This window comes from Sus scrofa, chromosome 2 (assembly GCF_054392235.1).
Source record: "Sus scrofa isolate SSC_HxYL_T2T_F1_AM1 chromosome 2, Sscrofa_HxYL_maternal_Yorkshire_Landrace_v2.0, whole genome shotgun sequence".
Taxonomy (NCBI): Eukaryota; Metazoa; Chordata; class Mammalia; order Artiodactyla; family Suidae; genus Sus; species Sus scrofa.
Window position 1 is genome coordinate 73,284,887 of NC_139384.1, and position 26,397 is coordinate 73,311,283.

Below are 26,397 nucleotides of genomic sequence, written 5' to 3' on the forward strand. Positions count from 1 at the left end.
AGACAGGATGGGAATGAGGGTGGAAGGTCTGGAGGAAGAAAGGCTGGACAGGGAGAGGCAGGGCCAGGAGCCTGGGCGCTAGCCCCTCCCCTAGCAGTGTCCTAGGCCTGTCACCACACTGAGGATTTTTATATTCAGTACAGAAATGCCATGGCCTGTTCAGTAGTTCTTACTAAGCTAAGTCTGGGCTCCTAGCATGTTCCCAATTCCCCACAGTTGGCCTTAGATTCCTCCCTGCCTCCTGCCTCCTCACTTACAGAAATAACAAATCCTGGGCCCTCCTGGCAAACCACCTCAAAGGCTTACTGTGTAATCAGACCAAGGTGACTCCAACATAGGGCCTGATCTGCATCCTCAGGTTCAGTCCTGGCCCCTAGAAAAAGGCATAGAGGGTGCTAAGCAGGACAGAGGTAGTATCAAGGCTATTCTCATCCTCAGAGACCTTATGTTCTGGGGTAGCACCCTCAGAATTGGGGGAAATGGGTCTGTTTCAGACCTGGTGACTCCTACTCCACTGTGGCCACCAGCCACCATTGAGGTCCTCTAAGGAATGATTATGCCAGAGACTTGGAGACAGACCTGACCCCTCTCTGATTCTAAGGGTGTTGCAGCTGAAGGTTAGGCCACAAACCCTTAGTCGTACCACAAAGCATTTTACTAGAAAAGTTTTTATAAAAAGACTGGGAGGCCTTTGTTTTGAATATGAACATTCTTCTACGTTTTCTTAGATTCTGTACTTGTCTATTGCATCTGTTAATCATAAGGCCAAATTAGTGGCCATAGTTGTTTACACCTCCCCTGTGATCCACAGCCTGTACTCTAAACTATCTACCTCCTCTACCTAGTTCTCACACACCAAGCCAATATTCCCCCTGCCCTAAATGACCCAGACCAGGTACCAGACAACTGGGGACTGATCAATCCTGATGCTTCTTCCTGTGATCCTGTATGGTGTAGCAAGCACCCTCCTCTCAAGGAATGCAAGTCAGTGTCACTTTCCTCTCCCTGGCATCATTCAGTCACCTCCCTAAATTAAAATCCTGTGGGTACCATTTTGACAGAAGTGTTTTGACCAGAATAATTCTGACACAGATCATTCTTCTTTAAGGCTTTTAGGAGTTTGGCCTATCTGTTCAGCACATGCTTACTGAGCACCGCTGGTACAGGCACTGTGAAAAACAAAATATGTGAAACCACTGCATCAAGGAACTGGGTTCTAGGTATTGTCAAGGAGATGGGGTGTGGGGTAGTCCTGGGTCAGGAGGAAGGCTGAGTCTCGTAATGACTGCTTTTCAGTCTCCTTTGGGGCTATAAGGCCTTGGCCTGTCCCTGGCCACCAGAACTTATTTCCACAAGGCATGGAGGCCTCAGCGCTGTCACTTGCCTCCCTAGGGGTGCGGGACCCCTGACAACACTCCCGCATTATTTACAATCAGAGTGACCCTCTCTCCTATAGGATCTCTTGTTCAGATCCAAGTTACAGTTCCTTCAGGAGCATTTCCAGGTGCCTTCTCTCTGGGCAAGAGTTTGCTCCTGACAAGGGCTGGATGATGACGAAAAGCATATGCCCTGCCCAGAGATGCTCCCCATCAGGGGCACGTTTTTGGCATTTTCAGAGGTGTGCCATGATCTGACATGTTGAGTTCTTCAAGGTTCCATCACCAGGCTTTCTCCGTGATTGTCATGAGGTGTCTCTAACAGGCAGTGTGTTTCTGACCATTGTTGAAATGTAAATCATACTGCACACAATCAATGCCTGAATCTCAGTGATGGAAATGTTTATTTGGGGGAACCTTATAGAAAGGAAGAATCTTAAGGGATGGGGGTGTTGATCAAATTCAGGAGTCATGGATGCTCACTTCAGACACTTCACATCCTTTAGGAAACGCCCCGGTTCATATGTCTGCCTGGCCCTGCTGTGTGTTTCCAACACACATATTCCTCAACCTCTCTTATGAAAGGGAATGAAGAATCATCCCCCATGAATCTTACTATTTGCAAATCATGATGTGAAATTTCCTCCAAAATATCCTGCAGATGAGGATACACTTTGGGTTTAAGTTGAGATTCCTAGTCTAAAATGAATTGGAAAAAATAATTACCTTCTTTAAGAGAAAAGTAGTGGTGTGCAGTAGCCAAGTCATGGAAGCAACCTAAATGTCCACTGACAGATGAATGGATTAAGAATATGTGGTATAGGAGTTCCCGTCATGGCGCAGTGGTTAGTGAACCCGACTAGGAACCATGAGGTTGTGGGTTCGATCCCTGGCCTTGCTCAGTGGGTTAACGATCCGGTGTTGCCATGAGCTGTGGTGTAGGTTGCAGATGCGGCTCGGATCCAGTGTTGCTGTGGCTCTGGCGTAGGCTGGTGGCTACAGCTCCGATTCAACACCTAGCCTGGGAACCTCCATATGCCGCAGGAGTGGCCCAAGAAAATGGCAAAAAGACAAAAAAAAAAAAATAAGAATATGTGGTATATATATACAATAAAATGCCATTTGCAACAACATGGATGCAGCTAGAGACTCTCATACTAAGCAAAGTAAGTCAGAAAGAGAAAGACAAATATCATATGAATATCACTTATATGTAGAATCTAAAATATGGCACACATGAACCCATCTACAGAATAGAAAGAGACTCACAGATATAGCAAACAGACATGTGGTTGCCAAGGGGGAGGAGGAGGGAGTAGGATAGACTGGGATTTGGGGGTTAATAGATGCAAACTCTTACATTTATAGTGGATAAGCAATGAGGTCCTGCTGTACAGCACAGGGAACTATATCCAAACATGATGGAAGATAATATGAGACTAAGAGTGTGTACACAATTACTGTACAGCAGAAATTGACACAACACTATAAATCAACGAAAATTTTACTCGAAAAAAAGGTCAAAGTGATACAGCTATATATGTTACCTCCAAACAACAACAACAAAAAAGATGTGGTATATATATACACAATGGAATACTACTCAGCCATAAAAAACAACAAAATAATGCCATTTGCAGCAACATGGATGTAATCAGACATTCTCATATTAAGTGATGTCAGAAAGAGAAAGACAAAACCATATGCTATCAATTATATGTGAAATCTAAAATATGGTACACAGAATTCCTGTTGTGGCTCAGTGAGTTACTACCTTGACTAGTATCTATAAGGTTGTGGGTTCAATTCCTGGCCCCACTCAGTGAGTTGAGAATTTGGCCTTGCCTTGACTAACTTCCTCCTCAAGTTCTTGTCTTCTACTTTTCTATATTACCCTTGCCCTTATCAACTTAAAATCTGTCTTCCCAGCTAGAGCAAAACCACCACAGGGGCAAGCACTAATTCTACTTTGATCACACTGTTTCCCCTGTACAGGTTCAGGTTCACTGGGGGTACACTCAACGAAAATGTGCCAAACAATCAACACTCCTCAAGAATAATTCAGTATAGCTAGACTAAAAATGCTTGTTCCTGTGCACACTCACACACACACCACAAAAGTCAAAAATAAAAATGACTTAAAATGCCCATCTATATAACAAAAATCACATTAGATTACAGATGTCTCTAAGAAACATTTACTTTTTCTAAAAAGACAAAGTGGGACATGAATTCTCCTTGAAAACAAATATCTCACTCATTAAATTGAAATCTGATGCTTCACTTTCCTCCAGAATTAATTTTTTCCTCATTTCTCATTAGAAGTGAGTCTTAACAATTTTATTAAAAACAAACAAACAAACAAACAAACGAAAAAAACAAAAACACCAGGAGTTCCCGTCGTGGCACAGTGGTTAACAAATCCGACTAGGAACCATGAGCTTGGGGGTTTGATCCCTGGCCTTGCTCAGTGGGTTAAGGATCCGGTGTTGCTGTGAGCTGTGGTATAGGTCAAAGATGTGGCTCAGATCCGGTGTTGCTGTGGCTGTGGAGTAGGCTGGTGGCTTCAGCTCCAATTAGACCCCTACCCTGGGAACCTCCATATGCCACGGGAAGCAGCCCTAGAAAAGACAAAAAAAAAAAAAAACAAACAAACAAAAAAAAACACCATTTGCTACCAACCCAATTTCAATTCCCAGTACTAACAAAGCATATGTTATCTTTTTCCTGGAGTCACATGTTTTGAATCTTTATGATGATTTACAGGCTGTAGCCAACTTGAAAAGAAATGAATAGTCTTACCCTTCTTGTATGTTAGCCTTATGACATAAGTGAGAGCTTTTCTTCACACTCACTTGCTGTGAAGAAAACTGATACAAAGTAAAATTCACAAATTAAAACCTCCTTTAAAAGAAAGAAAACAAGGAAAAAAGAGAAAGGAAAAGGAAATGAAAGCTAACAGGTCCTAAGAAGCTGCAAAACGTCAGTCACCAAAACAAACACCCAAAAAACTCCAAAACACTCATCTGTTCATCCCTTGATAGAGGGTACACTGAATTTTTAAAATTCACATAAGTCACCCGAACCAATCTGCACATGTAGACTCAGACCTAGATTTCCATTTGCAAAGCTAAATAATCTGAAATACAATACGAAATAAAACGTGATTAATAAACAGTTATCTTTCATAAGGGAGGTAGGCTAGGCCTACAAATTGAGGACAGGTGAGTGCTGGGGCCGAGGTCAACACTCCTTTGCTACAGGACCTGGACTGTACTTCGCGATTGCTCTTTCAATAAGAGGATTGACCGTCCTGTCTGCCAGAATGAACAGTACCTGAGGGAGACAGACTGGGCAGGGGGAGCCTGGCAGCAGAGCCAAGCTGCGAGGGGCCCCATCCTGGCCCCCAGGTTACGACGGGAGAAAGCACGTCTGCCCTGGCGAACGTCCTAAGCCCTCCAGCTGCTCCCCACGACAGCCAAGCCCTCCCAGATTTGGGGAACTGCCAGGCACAACCTGCAGATCTGCCTTTGACATTCCCACAGCAGGACGTCGCGCGCCTCCACTCGGCCCCCACAGTCCGCTGCCTTGTGCACTTCCGCTTCTGGTCTCAGGGCCTCAGAGGTCGGAAGTGGCCCGCGCTCTGGCGTTCTGGGCCGGAGAAGTCTGCAGCGGTGGCGAAAGGTCGACTTCTTCTTCACCTATCCTTGGGAGAGAAATTCTAGTTTCCTTCCTGGGGAGAGGAGTAGGGTTAGGCTCTGGGGTAGGGTCACGCTGGACCCGGAAGGTGGGGTTAGCGACTAGGCTCAGGCTTGATGGAGTGAGTTTAGGGCCAGACTTAAGCTGGGAGTAGGGCTCGGTGGGCAGAGTGGGATGGGGTCCTCGCTGGCAGGTTGGGACGCTTAGTGTTTGACTTTTCGCTCTCCCTTCCTTTCCCCCTCCTCTGCCTTTCTCCTTTGGCTTCATCCATCCCCTGGCCACCCCACCCCCCGCCCCGATAAAAAAATTCCTATAGGTAAGATTTTTTTGTTGTTGAGAATATCTGATTTCTTCTAAACATAGGATTATATATTCTGTTTCTTCTACAACTTGCCTTTCTCAATAAAAATAAGATGTGAAAATCTATTCACAGGGAGCTATATCTAATCACTTGAGATAGAACATGATGAAAGGTAACATTAGAAAAAGAATGTATGTGTATGTGTGTATATATGTATGACTGTGTCATTTTGCTGTTAACTGCAGAAATTGACACGACATTGTAAATCAAGTATAATTTTAGTTTTTTTTTAAATCTACTCAAGACAGTGTAAGACCTGACTCTTCTTTATAAAATTATGTATTTGTTATGTAGTATAGATAATACATGCACGTAGGAAAAATGGGGGTGTCTCTCTCCATCCCTAAGTTTTCTTCCCCAGAAACAACCACTGTGACTGGTTCCCTGATATCCTTTATATTTCAAGCACTATGTGTGTTATTTCTCTCAAATAACCTATATTGGGCATTCCACGGTGGTCTAGTGGTTAGGACTTGACGCTGTCACGGCTGCAGCTCGGGTTCATTCCCAGGTCTGAGAACTGAGACAACACATCAAGCCACTGCATGCTGCAACCAAAAAATAATAATATAGAGCAATCAGTTGATTGCCACGTGCTAAGGTTACAAAGCCCTTTCCTGCACAGGCGCTACAAATGGAGTATTGAAGGGACGATATATATAGAGAGATGAAGTTGGTCCATTCCAATAAAATTAACTCAACACAATGTTCTATATGATATATTAGCAGAATATTTATTTAAAAAAAAACTGGTAAGGAGATATGGAAGATAAATCACAAAATTTGGCATAGTTGGTTGAAAGTAGAGCTTTAAAGGATGAGCTTTGATATTCATTAAAGGATGAATATCAAGTCATGGGGAATGGTTCGTGCAGTGTGTGAGAAATGTTGCAACTGAGCGGTATAGTGTGAGCAAAAACACCAAGGCAAGAAGGAGATACTTGTTCTGGGAACACTGAGTTATGAGTTATGCCTAAGTATTATGTGTAAGATAAAACTTTGAGGTTAGATTATTTCAGCCTGAGGATATGGGAAATAAGATATTCTTTTAGTAAAGTAACATAAAGTTTCTGGTTCCGTGACAAGTGACTTGAGCAAATATCTTGGGACTTTGAGCTTGTTATTCTTTTTTTTTCCTGTCTTTTTCTTTTTTTTTTAAATCTTTCTGTCATACGTAGAAGCAACCGACTGAGCTTGCAATTCTTGAATTCCTCACTTGCTCCTTGAACTTTTATGAGAGTGGCATAAGCCATTGATCCAAGGCACCTTCTGTTTGGGATCGCTTGCTCACACTTCAGCTATGTCTCCATCAGCAGCAGAGAAGCCTAACATGGCAGAGGGAAAGACACAAGACATACAAACATTGTGTACCCTAGCCCTGAGTGTGGTCTGCTCTCATGCCTAAGTGTTAATTTCCTCTCTATCTCTCCTCTTTTTTCTCACTGTGTCTTAAATTTATTTAGCAAACCATGTGATTTAAGCATTTCAGTTTGGCCTGTTGGCCTTTCTATTCTGTGACCTCCAGCATAGCTTGCCTGGTGATATAGTTGGAGGCTGTCATTGCATCGAGGTTATTTTGCATATGATAGGCAAAGACACCAAAATCCAGACACTGATGTGGCCAGCCCTGGGTCTAACTCTTGATCCTTTGGCAGTGATACACCCCCCAAAATCTTGTATAGCTACTACTACCCTCAACATGGGCCCCCTAAAATTCTTGCTTTATGCACTGCTAGATTAAGATTCAAGTGATGTTGCATCTGCTTCCAGGAACCTAGCCCTGTGCTACAAGGGATGCAAGAAAGGGTGGGATCTGACTTTTAGAATGAGAAGCATAAAAAGTGGTGAATTGAGTTGGCCAGTCAAAAAAGAATAACAAATATTCCCTACAGATGATCTGGCCTGCCATCCTTCTTTCTCCATATATGCAGACAGAGATAAATGGAAAGCTGGTAACAAATACTGATTCTCCAACTAATCTATGAAAAAGAAGGCGAGAATATACAATGGAGAAAGGACAGCTTGTTCAATAAGTGGTGCTGGGAAAACTGGACAGCCACATGGAAAAGAATGAAATTAGAACCCTCCCTAACACCAGACACAAAAATAAACTCAAAATGGATTAAAGACCTAGATATAAGACCAGACAATATAAAACTCTTAGAGGAAAACATAGGCCAAATACTCTCTGACATAAATGACAGCAACATCTTCTCAAATTCACCTATTAGAGTAATAACAGTAAAAAATAAACAAATGGGACTTAATTAAACTTAAAAATTTCTGCACAGCAAAGAAAACCCTAAACAAAATGAAAAGACAACACACAGAATGGGATAAAATCTTTGCAAATGAATCAACTGACAAGGGATTAATCTCCAAAATTTATAAATACCTTCCGCAGTGCAATACGAAAGGAAAAAAAAACAAACAACCTCATCAAAAAATGGGCAGAAGATCTAAACAGACAATTCTCCAAAGAAGATACACTGATGGCCAAAAAACACATGAAAAGATTATTAGAGAAATGCAAATCAGAGCCCCTATGAGGTACTACCTTACAAGAGCCAGAAAGGCCATCATCAAAAAGTCTACAAACAATAAGTCCTGCAGAGGGTGTGGAGAAAAAGGAACCCTATTACACTGTTGGTGGGATTGTAAATTGGTGCAACCGCTGTGGAAAACAGTATGGAGATTCCTCAGAAAACTAAAAATAGAATTACCATTTGATCCAGCAATCACTCCTGGGCATCTATGCGGAGAAAACCATGACTCGCAAAGACACATGTACTCCAATGTTCATCACAACACTATTTTCAATAGCCAAGACATTGAAACAACCTAAATGTCTATTGACAGAAGAGTGGATAAAGAAGAGGTAGTACATATACACAATGGAATATAACTCAGCCATTAAGTGGAATGAAATACCCACATTCTTAGTAACATGGATGGACCTAGAAATTAGCATGCTAAGTGAAGTCAGCCATACAATGAGACACCAACATCAAATGCTTTCACTGACATGTGGAATCTAAAAAAAGGACACAATAAACTTCTTTGCAGAACACAGACTTTGAAAAACTTATGGTCTCCAAAGGAGACTGTTTTGGGGGTGGGGGGATGCGCTGGGGTTGTAGGATGGAAATGCTATAAAATTGAATTGTAATGATCATTGTATAACTACAAATTTAATAAATTCATTGAGTAATTAAAAAAACAAAACAAAAAAGAAATACTGATTCTGGTTGTGCCTGGGAGGTGAGCTTTTGCATTGTTCATTTTTTTATCCTTTAGACTTGACTGTACTGTTTGGGAGGTGTAGGCCTAAAATTAAGGTCCAGGAATTCCCATTGTGGCTCAGCAAGTTAAGAACCTAACGTAGTCTCCATGAGGATTCTGGATTAGATCGCTGGCCTTGCTGTGTGGGTTAAGGATCCAGTGTTACCACAAACTGCACTGTAGTTTCAGATGTGGCTCAGATCCAGTGTTACCATGGCTGTGGCATAGGCCTGCAGCTGCAGCTCCAATTCAGCTCCTCGCTTGGGAACTTCCACATGCCACAGGTGTGGCCGTAAAAAGAAAAATAAAATTAAGGTCCACTGTGACGTGCTGCCTTGGCATCTGGGGAAAACTGGGATGGCCTCAAATGGTCTAACCATAAGTTCACCTTCTCAATTTACTCTTGCGGAAATGATCCCCTAGCCAAACAACCCTCCTTATCATGGGAACCTGGCAAAGTTCCTGCTGATCCCTGAGTGCCAGGCTTCAATGTCCTGCCAGCCTGCGAAATTATTCAAACAAACCACTCATATCCACCCATGGGAACCAGAGGGCACTTCATCCACTTGTTGCTACAAAGCCTGCCTCTGACAGTCCCTGGCTTTTCACTCTGTTGCTAAGTTTAGGTCCATGGGACCCTGCATTATGTGGTACCCTCCCATCCCCCAGGACTATGAGTATGTATAGCTAATAAAGCGCCATCAGCCCCTTCTGCCCAGTGTCAAATGTCATGTGTTGATTGATCTCCATGACCCTTGGGAAGATATTCTTTCTTTACCCAAGAGGTGAAGAGGAGACAATCAAACTGGAAGGATTATGATTCACAAATCTTTTTAAAGCATCATTTAGATGGAATAAATAAGAATTTCAAATGTGTTTACCCTTTAAGTCAGTTCCAGCAAATTACTCCATAGAAATATTTGCACAAAATCTTAGTGTTAAAACACATAAGCATGTTTGTTGCAGCCTTATTTGTTATAGGGTAAAAATGGAGGCAGCCTAAGTGTCTTGTCCATCAGTAGGGTATTGAATAAATAATTACATATAGTGCAATATGGTGAAGTCATAAATTTAAAGGGGTATCTATATTCAAAATATGTCAGTATTATGAATTAAGTACACAGCAGCATCTTTATTTTTCTCCCCTGGCATTTACCTATTCTCAAACTTGCTCTATGCTAACTATCTGGTTTTATTGCCTAGAAATGTTTGCATGGAAAATTATTTTTTTTAACAGATAAAGGAAAGAAAATCAAAGTTTGTTAGTGCCATGAACGTATTTCTTTCCCCCAAAGAGTAAATGGCTTGGCAAGATTAACCCCATTTGAAACATGAGAAAATTGAGATTGAATAAAATTAATCACCTTGACATAAAATCACAGAGCACAAAAAGGTATATCTTAAACAAGCAGATACATGATGGGTGGTTGGATGGTTGATGATGGATGGGTAGGTGGGGGGTATGAATTAATGTGAAGAACAAGTTCCTAACTCCCTTTGTATGCACTTGTTACAAAATATTAGCTTATGAACATAATGTGCATCTTTGGACCTGAATTTTCTAGTACAGTAAAAATATAGTATTAGATTTAAGGGGATACAGAAAGAAGCTGGTTATTATCTTTGTAGGATTTGCCTTAGTTCCCCATATCCCAAAGATTTAGATCTTTTATACCTTAGTCCTGCTTCATAAACCCAGAATTGGAAGGTACTTTGAATTTCTTATTTCTTAGCTTTCCCAGAAGGTGGTAGTGTTGTGTAAGGACTAAGTTCTGTAGGTCCAAATAAGAGTCAACCATCTTCATCAAGATAATATTGGAGTTTATGCTGTGTGCAGTGGGTTAAGAATCTGACTGCTTTGGAGGTGCAGGTTTGATCCCCAGCCAAGGGAAGTAGGTTAAACGGTCTGGTGCTGCCGCAGGTGCAGCATAGATTGAAGCTGAAGCTGGGATTCAATCCCTGGAGGATGAACTTCCATATGCCCTGGTAGCAGCCTTTAATAAAAAAGGTAATAATAGGGAGTTCCCATCATGGCTTAGTGATAACCAGCCAGATAAGTATCCATGAGGACCCAGGTTCCCATCCCTGGCTTACTAAGTGAGTTAAATGATCCCAGGTTGCCATGAGCTGTGATGTAGGTCAAAAATGCCCCTGGAATCTGGCATTGTGGTGGTTGTCCCATAGGCTGGCTTACAGCTCCCATTTGACCCCTAGCCTGGGAACTTCCATATGCTGCAGGTGTGGCCCTAAAAAGACAAAAAATAAAATAAAATAAAATAAAATAAAATAAAATAAAATAAAATAAAATAAAATAAAATAAAATAAAATAAAATAAAATAAAATATAAAATGAAATGAAATAAAATAAAAAATAAAATGATAAAGGGTTTTATTTCTGCTCTGCTATAATCCAAGTATTTCTCTTTTTTTACAGGCATAAATTTATATTTAAATTTTTACAGTAAATGAACAGTGGAATTTTCCCCTATTTCCAAATGAGATAATGTTGAACATATTTTACAATGAATTTTACATTTGATCTTATTCTTTTCTGTGTGTGTAAACACACTTGTGAAAATTGAGTCACAAACTTGTTCTTAAAAAAAATTATTGTATGTCTGGGTCATCTTGCTGTACAGCAGATATTGAAGGAATGTTGTAGATCAACTGCACATTAATTAAAAAAAATTTCCCCCATAACATCACCTTTTCTGAGGTTGGTCAAGACAATTAGGCCCTGTAAGGCAGCAACATCAAGAAGAAAACCACCTTCATTTTTTTCTTTAGTTTGAAGTTTTAATGTCAGAATAAGTTCTTAACCCTTTCACAACATAATGAAGCTTTATGCTGTATAAAACATTAGATCTTTGTCAAGGAGTTCCCATCATGGCACAGTGGTTAACGAATCCAACTATGAACCATGAGGTGGCGGGTTTGATCTCTGGCCTTGCTCAGTGGGTTAAGGATCCGGCATTGCTGTGAGCTGTGGTGTAGGTCACAGATGCAGCTCGGATCTGGCATTGCTGTGTCTGTGGCATAGGCCGGTGGCTACAGCTCTGATTCGACCCCTAGCCTGGGAACCTCCAGATGCCATGGGAAGTGGCCCTAGAAAAGGAAAAAAGACAAAAAAAAGGTCTTTGTCAAAGTTTATGTTCATCAGTCTTCTGCTTTCTCCACCTGTCAGCGTTTCTTTAAACATCAGTTTTTTTCAGAAATTCCCTTGTGACCCAGTGGGTTAAACATCCAGCATTGTCCCCACAGCCACCATGTTGCCCAGGAATTTTCACATGCCATAGAACAGCCAAAAAGAGTAAAATGAAAAATAAAGATCAGTTTTTTTCTTCCCAGCAACACCTACAGGCAGCTCGTTGACTGTCCAGGTATGATTTACAGGCTAAATGCATAACACTGTCAGACAAGAGCTCCACTGTGGTTTCAAGTGCCTGAATACATTGAGTTGGTTCTAGTGTTTTCTGCACATCTCAGCAAATCTTGGAGGGACAATACTGGAACTCCTCATTCCAGTCCTTGTTGCTTTTGCCACAGGTCTCATAGCACCCGTTGCTTGGTTGCAGCACTTTGTCAGGGATGGGATGCCAATATTCCAATGAACATCAAAGAGTAAAAAACCACATCCCTTAGGCAGGGAGGGTATATAATCCTAACGTGGGAAAGGCTTAGATCCATCACTGCATTGATACTAGCAGAGCCAATCCTGACCTGCCAAGACGTCTAAAATGGAGTTCAGGTATGTGTCTATATTCTGACTGCTGCTCTGGTTAGTCTGCAGGGTGGCCCTCCAGTCGATGGTCTGGGCTTGCTCCCAGCAACCAAAAGCTGTGGTTGAGGATGATGGCCAGCATGGGCTGTGGGGGCCCAGTCATCCACGAAGCACCAGACCCCACATGCCCGGAGAGCCCCTTGACAAACACATCTCCATGGAGGCATCTGGATGCCCTCGACAGTGGCATTGGTGCAACCCTGGGCTGAGAGGTTCTGACCAGCTCCATACCCATGTCTGCTTTGTGGTGGGCAGGCTGGTCCTCACAGCCTCCACTGGGCTCCCACCATGGAGGCAGTGCCATGTACAGGATTTATAAATCTTATCTCTAAAGAAAAACGTATTGCATTTGGAGTAGATATATGGAAAAATATATTGCAATTGGAGTGGATATACATTTGCTGTATAGCACAGGGAATTACATATAATCACTTGTGATGGAATCTGATAGAGGATAATATGAGAAAAAGAATGTATGTATATGTGTAATTGAGTCACTTTGTTGTACAGAAGAAATTGATAGAACATTGTAAATCAACTATAATAAAATGTTTTTTTAAAAAAAGAAAACCAAAAAGAGCTGGAAACCCTGAATTCTTTTTCTTTTTTCTTTTTCTGTTTTGGTGACATAATCAAAATAAGCAAGGCATTGTATTAAATCTGGTTCCATAGGTGGGGACTGGGTGCTGGCAGTTGTTGAGGCTACTATCAGGAGAGAGAGAGTAAAGAGAATGATGGAAAGTGGACGAAGGAGTTGAACAAAGAAGTAAGTTCAGCTGGAGTCAAGCATCACCCTGATTCCATAGGATGGCCTGCAGCATGAGTTGCTCCCACTTTGAGACAAAGGGCATCCCTTTAGTACCCCTGTTCTCACAAGGTCATTAGCTGTAAAAGACTCCCTAAGAAGGAGGGTCCTAGCCTCCCAAAGAAGCTCCTGTTTAGCTTAGACAATTCTTTGAAGGAAAGGGCAGATGTTCATGATAATGTAACTAATCAAGACCCTATATGGCATTCTGGGGACAGACACTCCCCCCATCCCTCCACCCCTCTCCCACACTCCCACCATGTCCTCTACATGCCTCTTATTTATAGAAAAGCTTTAGCCTGCTAGGCCTTCCCTGGGTTCCAAAGAATAAATATAATTAAAGAAGTGAGAAAATGCAGAAACAAAGAAAAACATTCAAGCAAAACCAAAGAATAATAGCTTAGCCATTAAACAATGTCAGGAACTTCCAGTTCCTCCTTAGGGGCTATAGATAGTATTCTCAGCCATACATTTCAAGCTGTTTTGCAGATGCAAAAACTGCCATAGGGTGGAAAGTGGTTAACTGAATGATGCCCATAAGCACGTAGAACCCCCAGACCAGTTGAAAACAGAAGGGTAATAATGTTAACTCCTGATTACCTCACCAGCAACCAATTTGAAGAATGTCCACAAGCTATGACAACCTGCAACAGCCTACCTTGTCCTATCTTTAAAAACTAAAATATACAAAGAACTTATGTAACTCAACAGCAAAAGAGTCAACAACCTAATTGAAAAATGGGCAAAAGACCTGAAGAGACATTTCTCTAAGGAAGATATACAGATGGCCAACAAGCACTTGAAAAAATGCTCCACATCCCTGATTATTAGAGAAATACTAATAAAAACTACCACAAGATACCATCTCACACCAGTCAGAATGGCCATCATTAATAAGTCCACAAATAACAAGTGCTGGAGGGGTATGGAGAAAAAGGAACACTCATACACTGTTGATGGGAGTGTAAGCTGGTACAACCATTATGGAGAACAGTATGGAGGTACCTTAGAAAACTACACATAGAACTACCATATGACCCAACAATCCCACTCTTGGGCATATATCCGGACAAAAATTTCCTTGAAAAAGACACAGGCACCCTCATGTTCATTGCAGCACTATTGAAGACAGCCAAGAAATGGACAAATTTCTAGAGACTTACAGCCTGCCAAAACTGAAAAAAGTATAAATAGATCAACTGAACAGACAGAACACTAGAAAGGAAGTTGAATGTCATAAAAGCACTTCCTACAAATAAAAGTCAGGACCAGATGGCTTCACAGATGAATTCTACCAAACATAAAAAGAAGAACTTATACCCATCCTCCTTAAACTTTTTCAAAAGGTTGAAGAATAAGGAACACTCCCAAAGACATTCTATCATGTCACAATCCCCTTAATTCCAATACCAGACAAAGATACCACCAAAAAAGAAAACTATCAGCCAATATCTTTGATGAATATGATGCAAAAATTCCTGAAAAAAACTTAGCCAACCGAATCCAACAACATACCAAAAAGCTCATACAACACAACCAGGTGGGATTAATCCCAGGTTCACAAGGATGGTTCGACATACGCAAATCCATCAACATCATACACCACATTAACAAAAGGAAAGTAAAAAACCACATGATCACCTCAATAGATGCAGAGAAAGCATTTGACAACATCCAACAGTCATTCATGATCAAGACCTTCGCCAAAGTGGGTATAGAGGGAACATTCCTTAACATAATAAAAGACATTTATGACAAACACACAGACAATATAATACTCAATGGAGAAAAACTGAAAGCCTTCTCACTCAAATATGGAACAAGACAGGGATGTCCACTCTCACCACTGTTATTCAACATAGTATTGGAAGTCCTAGCCACAGCAATTCGACAAACAAAAGAAATAAAAGGCATCCAAATATGAAGAGAAGAGGTAAAACTGTCACTGTATGCAGATGACATGATACTATATATAAAAAACCCTAAGGACTCAACTCAAAAACTACTTGAATTGGTCAGAAAATTCAGCAATGTATCAGGATAGAAGATTAACATTCAGAAGTCAGTCGCATTTCTGTATACTAACAGTGAAACTTTAGAAAAGGAATACAAAAATACAATACCCTTTAAAATTGCACCCACCCCCAAAATCAAATACCTGGTATACACTTGATCAAAGAGGTGAAAGACCGATATGGTGAGAACTAAAAAACCTTAATCAAAGAAATTAAAGAAGATGTAATGAAATGGAAAGATATTCCATTGATCCTGGGTTGGAAAAATTAATATTGTAAAAATGGCCATACTACCAAAGCAATCTACAGAGTCAATGCAATCCCTATGAAATTACCCATGACATTTTTCACAGAACTAGAACAAACAATCCAAAAATTTATATGGAACCACAAAAGACCTAGAATTGCCAAAGCAATCCTGAGAAACAAAAACCAAGCAGGAGGCATAACTCTCCCAGACCTCGAGCAATATTGCAAAGCCATGGTCATCATGACAGTGTGGTACTGGTACCAAAACAGACATACAGACCCATGGAAGAGAATAGAGAACCCGGAAATTAACCCAGACACCTATGATAAATTAATCTTTGACAAAGGAGGCAAGAACATCAAATGGGAAAAAGAAAGTCTATCCAGCAAAAATTGCTGGGAAACCTGGACAGCTACATGCAAGTCATTGAAACTAGGACACACCCTCATACCATGCACAAAAATAAACTCACAATGGCTGAAAGACTTGAATATAAGAGAAGACACCATCAAACTCCTGGAAGCAAACATAGGCAAAACTTTCTCTGACATCAACCTTACAAATGTTTTCTCAGGTCAGTCTCCCAAAGCAACAGAAAGAAAAGCAAAAATAAACCAATGGGACCTAATCAAACTGACAAGTTTTGCACAGCAAAGGAAACCAAAAAGAAAACAAAAAGACAGCTTACAGAATGGGAGAAAATAGTTACACATGATCCAACTGACAAGGGCTTAATCTCTAAAATAAGAAAACAAAAAGACAGTTTACAGAATGGGAGAAAATAGTTTCAAAAGATGTAACTGACAAGGGCTTAATTTCTAAAATATACAAACAATTTATACAACTCAACAGCAGAAAAGCCAACAACCCAATGCAAAAGTGGGCAAAAGACCTGAATAGACATTTCAGCAAGGAAGATTGACAGACTGCAAACAAGCACATGAAAAAATGCTCAACATCAGTGATTATTAGAGAAGTGCAAATCAAAACTAACCTGAAGAACCACCTCACACCAGTCAGAATGACCATCATTAACAAGCCAACAAATAACAAATGCTAGAGACGATATGCAGAAAAACGAACCCTCTTTCACAGTTGGTGGGAATGAAGTTGGTGTAAGCACTATGGAAAACTGTACTGAAGTTCCTTGGTAAAGTAAATATACAAGTACCATAAGATCCAGCAATTCCATCCCTGGGCATATATCCTGACACATCTATCATTCAGAAAGATACAGACACCCCTAGTTCATTGCAAAACTATTTACAATAGCCAAGACACTGAAACAGCCTAAATGTCCACCGATACATGAATGGATACAGAGGATGTGGATATACATACAGTGGAATGTTACTCAGCCATAAAGAAAATGAAATAATGACATTTGCAGCAACATGGATTCAAATAGAGAGTCCCATACTATTGAAGTGATGTCAGAAAAAGAAAGACAAATAACATATGCTATCATTTTATGTGAAATCTAAAATATGGAACAAATGAACATATCTATAAAACAGAAATGGAATCATAGACAGAGAATGACTTATGGTTTCCAAGAGGGAGGGAGGAGGGAATGTGATGGGCTGGGAGTTTGGAGTTGGTAGATGCAAAGTATTACATTTAGAATGGAAAATCAATGAGGTCCTACTGTACAACACAGTGAACTATAATCTCTTGAGATAGAACATAATGGAAGATATTATGAGAAAAATAATGTATGCATACAAAAGACTAGGTCACTATGCTGTACAGAAGTATCTGGCACAACATTGTAAATAAAATATATTTAGTTTAAAAAGTCTACAAACAGTAAAGACTGGAGATTATAGAGAAAAGGGAACACATTAATATTGTTGGTGGAAATGTAAGCTAGTGCAAACACTATGGAGAACAGTATGGCAGTTCCTTAACAAAACTCAACATAAAACCACCATATATTCCAACAATACAGCTCCTGGGCTATCCAGAGAAAAGCATAATTCTCTGATATACAGAAAAAAGCATAATTCAAAAAGATAATGCACCTCAGTATTCACCGCAGCACTATTTACAATAGCTAAGGGACATGGAAACAACCTAAATGTCCATTGACAGATGAATGGATAAAGTATGGTACATATGTACAATGGAATATTACTCAAGCATTAAAAAGAATGAAATAATGCCATTTGCAGCCACACCAATGGACAAGAGTTTATCATATTAATGAATTAATTCCCAGATAAAAAGACAAATAATGATATCAAAAGCTGTCACTTATATGTGTAATCTAATAAAATCATACAAAGCAACATACTTATAAAACAAATACAGACTCAAAATTTTAAAACTAAACTTAAGGTTACCAAAGAGAAAACTGTCAGCTGGAAGGATAAATTGGGAGGATGGGGTTTACACAAACATGCTATTATATGTAAAATAGATAACTAACTAGGAACTACTTACTGAAAACATAGGAAGGTTTACTCAATGTTCTGTAATAATTTATATGGGAAAAGGGATATATGTATATGTACAATTGATTCACTTTGATGTATACTCAAAGATAATACAAACTTTTTAATCATCTATACTCCAGTAAAATTAAAATCAAAAAAGAAAACTTTGTCCAAAAGCCACAGGGAGCTCAAGGCTTTTGAGCATTAGCTGCTCATTCTCCTTGCTTGAGGCCCTGCGAAGAAACATTGTGCTTTCCTTCACCACAACCTGGTTGTCAGTAAATTGCACTTGCTGCACATCAGGTGAGTAAACTTCGAGTTCAATCTAGGATATTTATATCACTCAGGCTCTCTGTGGTCTCCCAAGTCTTCTGGGGATATTAGAAGCTGTTGATCCGTTAAATAACAAACTACTTTGGAGGTCCACAGAAGTTAATCAAGACAGGTTCCTCTGCTGCAGACAGAAGAAAATATTAGCCCAAGATTAGGATAAACTGCAAAGAGGTTAGATCTCGGGAAGCCAGGCACGTTCATGTGAAGTGGTAAAAACAGGGGCCATCTTACTTCTAACCTGGTCTCCTGGCAACAGAGTATCAGCAGGAAATATTTTTTCTTTCCCATGTTCCACAGGGAAATTATGGGCTTAGAGGTGGATGTAACAATGGAAACAGTACCTAATTAACAGATAAGGAGATATATAAATGTATCCTCTACTGAAGTTCCTCAGACTATACAATCTTGAAATGGATGGGATGTTGTTTTTGCTTTTGGAGTCCTCTGTCTGGCTGGGGAACGAATGCTTCACCCCTTCCTTCTGACATGCCTGGGATCAGAGCTTCAGACTGCACCACAGAGGAAATCAGATATCCACACAGAGACTTTGTTCTCATAGACCCCATCCAGAGGGGTCTGAGAGTTCATTAGGAACTGCAGGAAAGATTCAGAGAGAATTGATTTGGCAAATCTTTATCCAAAGTCACCTGTGAGCCTGATCAGTCCACCCTAGAGTTGAGAACTGTCTGTTAAATTCAGCAACACAAGGGTCATTGTTGATAAGTAATGGTAATGGAAGTTCAGTTGGATGACAATGAGGAAAGAATTGGGAGTGTAAAGTGATTCCAGTAATATTAGAGCATATTAGAGTAATTTTGCAGTTAAGGGGAATAAGAAAATTATATGTTGATTCATATGCAGTGAAATAAACATATTTTTTCAACTTTTAAAAATGGGAAGGGTATTACTTTTGTATCCTGCAACTTCAATGAATTCATTGATGAACTCTAATAGTTTTCTGGTAGCACATTTAGGATTTTCTATGTACAGTATCATAACATCTGGAAACAGTGACAATTTTATGTTTTCTCTTTCAATTTGGGTAGATTTTATTTCTTTTTCTTCTCTGATTGCCATGACTGGGACTTCCAGAACTATGTTGAATAAAAGTGGTAAGAGTGGATGTTCTTATCTTGTTATTGATCTTAGCAGAAATACTTTCAGCCTTTCACTGTTCAGAATGATGTTAGTGTGGGTTTGTCATATATGGCCTTTATAAGATTAGAAAGATATATTATATTAAGGAAACCATCACATTTATCATCACATCAAGGAGAATAAAATACCTATGAATAAACCGGCCTAAAGAGGAAGAAGAGCTATACTCTAAAAACTGTAAGATGTTGATTAAAGAAATCAAAGATGACAGACACAGAGGGAAAGATATAGCATATTTTTGGCTAGAAGAATAAATATTGTCAAAATGGCTATACTAATCAAGGCAATCTATAGAGTCAATGCAATCCCTATCAAATTACGAATAGTATTTTTCACAGAACTATATATTTTTTAATTTGTAAGGAGACATAAAATAATCAATTAGACTTGTCAGACATGAATAGTCAAAGCAATCGTGAAAAAGATAAATGGAACTGGAGGAATCAGTTCCCTTACTTTTGAAAATACTACAAAGCTATGTCATCAAAACAGTATGGGACTGGCACAGAAAGAGAAATGGAATAGCATGGAAAGTCCAGAAATAAATCCATGCACATATGGTCAATAAATCTATGGCAAAGGAGGCAAGAACATACAATGGAGTAAAGACAATCCCTTCAATAAGCAATGCTGGGAAAATTGGATAGCCACATGTAAAAGAATGAAATTAGAGCATTATCAGGAGTTCCCATCATGGAGCAGCAGCAATGAATCTGACTAGGAACCATGAGGTTGCAGGTTCAACCCCTGGCCTCGCTTAGTGGGTTAAAGAGCTGGCCTTGCCATGAGCTGTGGTGTAGGTCACAGACATGGCTTGGATCTGGCATTTCTGTGGCTGTGATGTAGGTCGACAGCAACAGCTCTGATTAGACCTCTAGCCCAGGAACCTCCATATTCCGCAGATGCAGCCCTAAAAAGAGAAAAAAGACAAAAAAAAAAAAAGAAATTAGTGCATTCTGTAACACCATACACAAATATAAACTCAAAGTGAATAAAATAGCTAAATGTTAGACCAGATACTATAAAATTTCTAAAATAAAACTTAGAATACCTTTTGACATTAATCAAAGCAATGTATTTTGGATGCACCACTTAGAGTATTAAAAATAAACAAACAAGGGGTACCTAATTAAACTTAATAAATTTTGCACAAAAAAGTAAACAATTAACAAAATTAAAAGAAAACCCACAAATGGGACAAAATCTTTGCAAATAAAGCAAATAACAACAGATTAATCCCCAAAGTATGCAAACTTTTAATAGGGATTTTTATTAAAAATTCTAACTAAAAATGGTCAGAAGATCTAAACAGACATTTCTATGAAGAAGACAGATGACCAAAAAGCACACAAAAAGATGCTCAAAATAACTAATTATTAGAAAAATGTAAATCACAACTATAATGAGGTATCACCTCATGCCAGTCAGAATGGCTCTCATAAAAAAAATCTACAAATAATATATTCTGGGGAGGGTGTGGAGAAAAAGGAAACCTCCTATGATGTTGGTGGGAATGTAATCACTATGGAGAACAGAATGAAATTTCCTTAAAAAACTGAATATGGAAGTACTATATGACTCAGCAATTCCATTCCTGGGCATCTATCTGTAGAATACCATAATTTGAAAAGATACATGCACCCTCAATATTTGTCACAGCACTATTTACGATAGCTAAGACATAGAAGCAACAAAAATTTCCATGAACAGAAGATTGAATAAAGAATATGTGGTAAATATACCCAATAGAATAGTACTCAGTCACAAAGAGCATGAAATAATGCTATTTGCAGCATCATGGATGGGCATAGAAATTATCACACTAAGTAAAGTAAGTCAGATAAAGACAGACAAATATTATATTTGATCATTAATATGTGAAATCTAATAGAAATGACACAATGGAACTTATAGAGGGAAACAGACAAAAATTTCAAAACCAAACTTATGTTGGTCAAATGGGAAACATGGGGAAGAGGATAAATTATGGGGTTGGGATGGATATATATGCATATGTTTTGCTTTATATGGTATAGATATGTAATGGGGACATTCTGTATAGCACAGGGAATTTATTCAGTATTGTGTGGTAGTTTGTATGGGAAAATAATCTGAAAAAAATGGGTACACGTACATGTAAAACTGATTTACCTTGTTGTATGCCTGAAATTAACACAATTTTGTGAGAAGATTGTATTTCAATACAAATAAAAAATAAATATTGTTTAAAAATATATAAAGCAAAGAAATCATTAAAACTATTAAAATTAGAACTTGTATTTCAACTACAAAACTTGATTTATATGCATAATGAAGTTGGAGAAGTGCTGGTCTAGAATAGATTTTTCTTACCTTCTCAATGTTGAAATTTGGGGCAGAATAATTATGTTGGGTATGTCCTGTGGTTTATATGAAATCAGTAGCATCTCTTCAGGCATGGACAAATATTCCGGGGGAAACATCATCTCCATTTGAGAGAATCATTGCTCTAGATTCAAGCACTGGGAGCATCCTGATAGACTCCAATCAAGATCCCACCCTTACTGGATTAATACCTTACCACATTAAATACCTCTAAGTCTCATTTCTATAATAGAGAATGGAGTTCATAGAAGTACTACCTCCCTAAAAGAATTCTAAAGGAATGAATTCCTTTAAAAAATTAAATTTGTCAATCCCTTCCATATACTAATCTAGTTCATAGTGTATAACAATATATAATATGCCTCTTATAATTACAGACATTTTAAAAATAGAGACCAAATTACAGTCAACTTCTCTGTAAGGATGAAATCCCTAATTGGCTCAGAGAGAATATCATAAAACCAAGTAGTAAAGAACACAAAAATTTACATTAATGTAAGAGCAAATTATAAGAGAAAAGTTACCCTGCTTTTTGAAGAGGGGAGTATATTTTTTTAAAAAAAGAAATTTCAGGGGTTATGTCCCCCACAAACCAGAGTTTGAAGACCAAAAGGACCTATCCAAGATAAATACGCAATACACTTTTGAGAAAATTTGGACTCAAGGATGTGATAATGTGCTGGGAGGTAAAGCTTTGGGAACAGGAAGGTTTGTGGAGAAGGGGCAATAAAAGCTGAATTCACCTAGTTTATAATATAGTCTCCTAGGAATAGAGAAACAGCAGAAAAATTCCATTCTGTCCAGACCAGTGTCTCCAAGGGAAATCATATAGTTAGAGGTTGGAGTAATAAGATGAAAATAGGCCTAATGAGCAGACATAGGTTGTTGTAAATATTTCTGTAACTTCAGTCCCTCAGCCTTTGCAACTTTCGCTTGGACAGGACATGGCCCTGGCTGTTGCAATCAAAGTCTGAACAGGAACACCAATGCTTGATCTCCTCCTATTGTCTTGTTTTGAGATAAAACTTTGGTCTGCATCATCAGACCAAATTCCTCCAATTTTGACTTCTGCAAGAAAGGCTTCCTCTCAATGTCTACACATAGGTGAGTCCAATAGCTGAACAGACACTTTTGGAGAGGATCAGAGAGAATGGAAGCCAAGAATATGTACCTGAGGTCAACTAAACACCAATCTAGCACAGCTCAGATGGTGGAGATCACTCTAGTTGTTTTATGGCTTTCCTAAAAATGTATTTATTTGTGATGCTGAAAAAGTGAACACTGCACTTGGCTTTCCTAATAATGTATTTATTTGTGATGCTGAAAAAGTGAACAATGCAAGTGTCAACATTGACACTTAAATAGTATTTTTGGAAGCTAAATTTGAAAAAGGACTAGGAGAAAAACTGCTTCCAGTAAAAGTGGATCCTAATCCAAGGATCATATTAATTAACAGGAATAGAATAATAGGGAAATGCTGAGGAAGAAAGAAGACTTCAAACACATCAGCACATCTCTGAGTTCAAATTTTCTCAAAAGTATATTAAGAAAATATGCTTAATATTATTTTGTTGCATATTTTCATTATTGTACATTTCCATTTTGAGTTGTTAGTTTATGCCTTTGATTATTTTTCTCTTGGGATATTCAATCTGTAAAATCTTTTTTCTTCATTTTTTTAAAATCTGGGTGCCAAGAAGGTGTCGCTAGAGTTGGAATGTTGTCAGACTAAGGAAGCTTTTCTTCATCATACTGTGTCAGGGCTTATTGACTTTATTTAGATTATTATCTTTTCTCCCCTAAAGTCCATATATCCATTTTCTTTCTATCTCTCTCTCTCACACACAAACACACATAAATTTTTTTCTTTCTATCCTGAAAGTGGCCCTACCAAAAAGTAACTTCAAGCTTATTGCAAAATGTGAACATTGTGAACTAGAACTTTTAGATACCATTTATATATTTTTTAGTATAAAGGTATTCTGATATGACCAGCTTGAGCTCTAACCTCTCAAGACCTAAGGAGAATGTTTATGGATGAGAAATGAGTGGTAGTAACACAGCCCAGGGTGCATGGTGTGTGTTTATGTGCCTTGTGGATTTGGTGGCATAATACAGAGGCCAGAATTCAATCAACAGAGTGTACTAAAGGAAGGATATGCTTTAACTCATATGATGCCTTTGCATCAGAATTTATAAATTACAGGGGACAGAATATGAACAAAGAATTCTCTGTATACTGAAGTTGTAGCTGTAGCAGGGAGGTCACATTACCTCATCCTCTGACAGCATCTCTCATCATTCCTCCTCTTGCTCATTCCTCTGCTCCACTGACTTCCTTGCTTAGATTTGAACATATGAAATAAGAACCTTCCTCATGTCCTTCGCAGTGACCATTCCCTCTGTTAGGCACGCACTTCACCTGACATAACACTATCTTTTTCTCTTTCTTTATTGAAGTCTTTGCTCAAATAGAACCTTGTTTGTTAGCCTTACCTGAACAATCAGTACAAATCACATCTCCTACCACTCTCTCCTTTACACCTGGTTTTGTATTCTTCATAGTATATGTTACCTCTGACATAGTGCCTAATAGTTTTGTTTTTATTTATTTATTTATTTTTGCGTATTTCACCATCCTTGGATTGTGGGAGTTTGTTTTTCAGTACACTCTATTTAATACCTATATGTGCTCGGAACATGGTTTGTACTAAATATACATTTCTCAAGTGCATGAAAGAACTTCTCATTAAAGTTATAAACACATCAACCATTTGGGTATATGTTGAGAATGGGACAATACTTCAAGGAGAACTCCAAAATGGGGGATACTTCAAGGAGAACTTATCTGCATACAAAATATTAAAATCAAATTATTGATGGCAATGGGGAAATTGCTCTATTCAGCTATGTGGGTTATGCCAATTTGTGAAAAAATAAGTCATGTTATTTTCCTTTCTCCTGGTAGTCACCTGTACCCTTTGGAAGCACAGAATAATACACAAATTTCAGAATTTATTCTTCTGGGATTTTCAGAGGAACCAAAAGCACAGCCCCTAATATTTGGGTTTTTTCTCTCCATGTACTTAATTACTGTGTTTGGGAACCTGATCATCATCCAGGCTGTCAGCTCAGACTCCCACCTCCACACACCCATGTACTTCTTCCTCTCCAACTTGTCCTTTACAGACATCTGTTTCACCTCCACCACCATCCCAAAGATGCTGTGGAATATTCAGAACAAGAGCAAAGTCATAACCTTTGATGGTTGCATCACCCAGATATATTTTTACATATTGTTTGCAGGCTTAGATGATATACTCCTGAGTGTAATGGCCTATGACAGATTTGTGGCTATCTGCCACCCCCTGCACTATTCAGTCATCATGAACCCCCGACTCTGTGGACTGCTGGTTCTGATATCCTGGACACTGAGTGCCATGTATTCATTATTACACAGCTTAATGGTGTTGGGATTGTCCTTCTGTCCAGATTTGGAAATCCCACACTTTTTCTGTGAACTCAATCAGGTGGTGCAACTTGCCAGTTCTGACACATTTGTCAATAACATGGTGATGTATTTTTCAACCGTCCTGCTAGCTGGTGGTCCTTTTGCTGGCATTCTTTACTCCTACTCTAAAATAGTTTCCTGCATACGTAGAATCTCATCAGCTCAGGGTAAGTTCAAAGCCTTTTCTACATGTATGTCTCACCTCTCGGTTGTCTCCTTATTTTATTGTACAAGCCTAGGAGTATACCTCAGCTCTTCTGCTACTCACAGCTCACACTCAAGTGTAATTGCCTCAGTGATGTACACTGTGGTCATGCCCATGCTGAACCCCTTCATCTACAGTCTGAGGAATAAAGACATAAAGAGGGCTCTGAAGAGATTCTATTTGATGCCAGATTCAAAGGCCCAGTTATCCTGGGGATGATATAGTGCTCTTGTTGCATGGCTTAAGCCTTGGAACAAGTAATTGTGATTCTTTGATCACTGTGGAATAAAATTTGCTCCTTTTATTTATTTTTTGGACTATTCAGTTTTTTATTCAACTTGTCTATACAATTTCAATAACTCCCATATTAATTTTTTGCTGTTTGATATTTTAGACAGTTTGTAGTTTTTTCCATCTCAAAGTTTTCCTAAATTGGGTTAGAAGTGTTTCCAAATTCAATTTATTTGATAGGGCATCCTAGTTTATGTAGACTAATTACTTCTCAAATAAAATACAATCATCCCAAATAATGTTCTCTTATTTCTCTAAAAGAACAGGCATGTGTTTCATTACTCATATGAACAACTTACAGATGAAAACCATGATGATTTATATTATTTTTAATAGGGTTAGTTGTATCAGTGGATATGGAGAAGTGAGTATAAAGGTATGTGAGGATTTTTGATTATGCAGTGGGTTGATGTCCCAGTCCCTTGCGTTGTTTAAGGGTCAAGTTTTTATGTATGTATAATTGCATGTGTCATCATCATTCAAGAAATGCTCATGAGAGAGCATGAATGCCTGTCCCTTCATGTGGTTC

At 38.9% G+C, this 26,397-nt stretch overlaps 2 pseudogenes; one reads left to right on the top strand and one right to left on the bottom strand.

Moving 5' to 3' along the window:
- Nucleotides 1–12,046: 12,046 nt before the first annotated feature.
- LOC100525210 (group XIIA secretory phospholipase A2 pseudogene) lies at nucleotides 12,047–24,445 on the bottom strand (annotated as a pseudogene).
- Nucleotides 24,446–24,848: 403 nt separating this feature from the next.
- LOC100525034 (olfactory receptor 7A17-like) lies at nucleotides 24,849–25,801 on the top strand (annotated as a pseudogene).
- The last annotated feature ends 596 nt before the right edge of the window (nucleotides 25,802–26,397 follow it).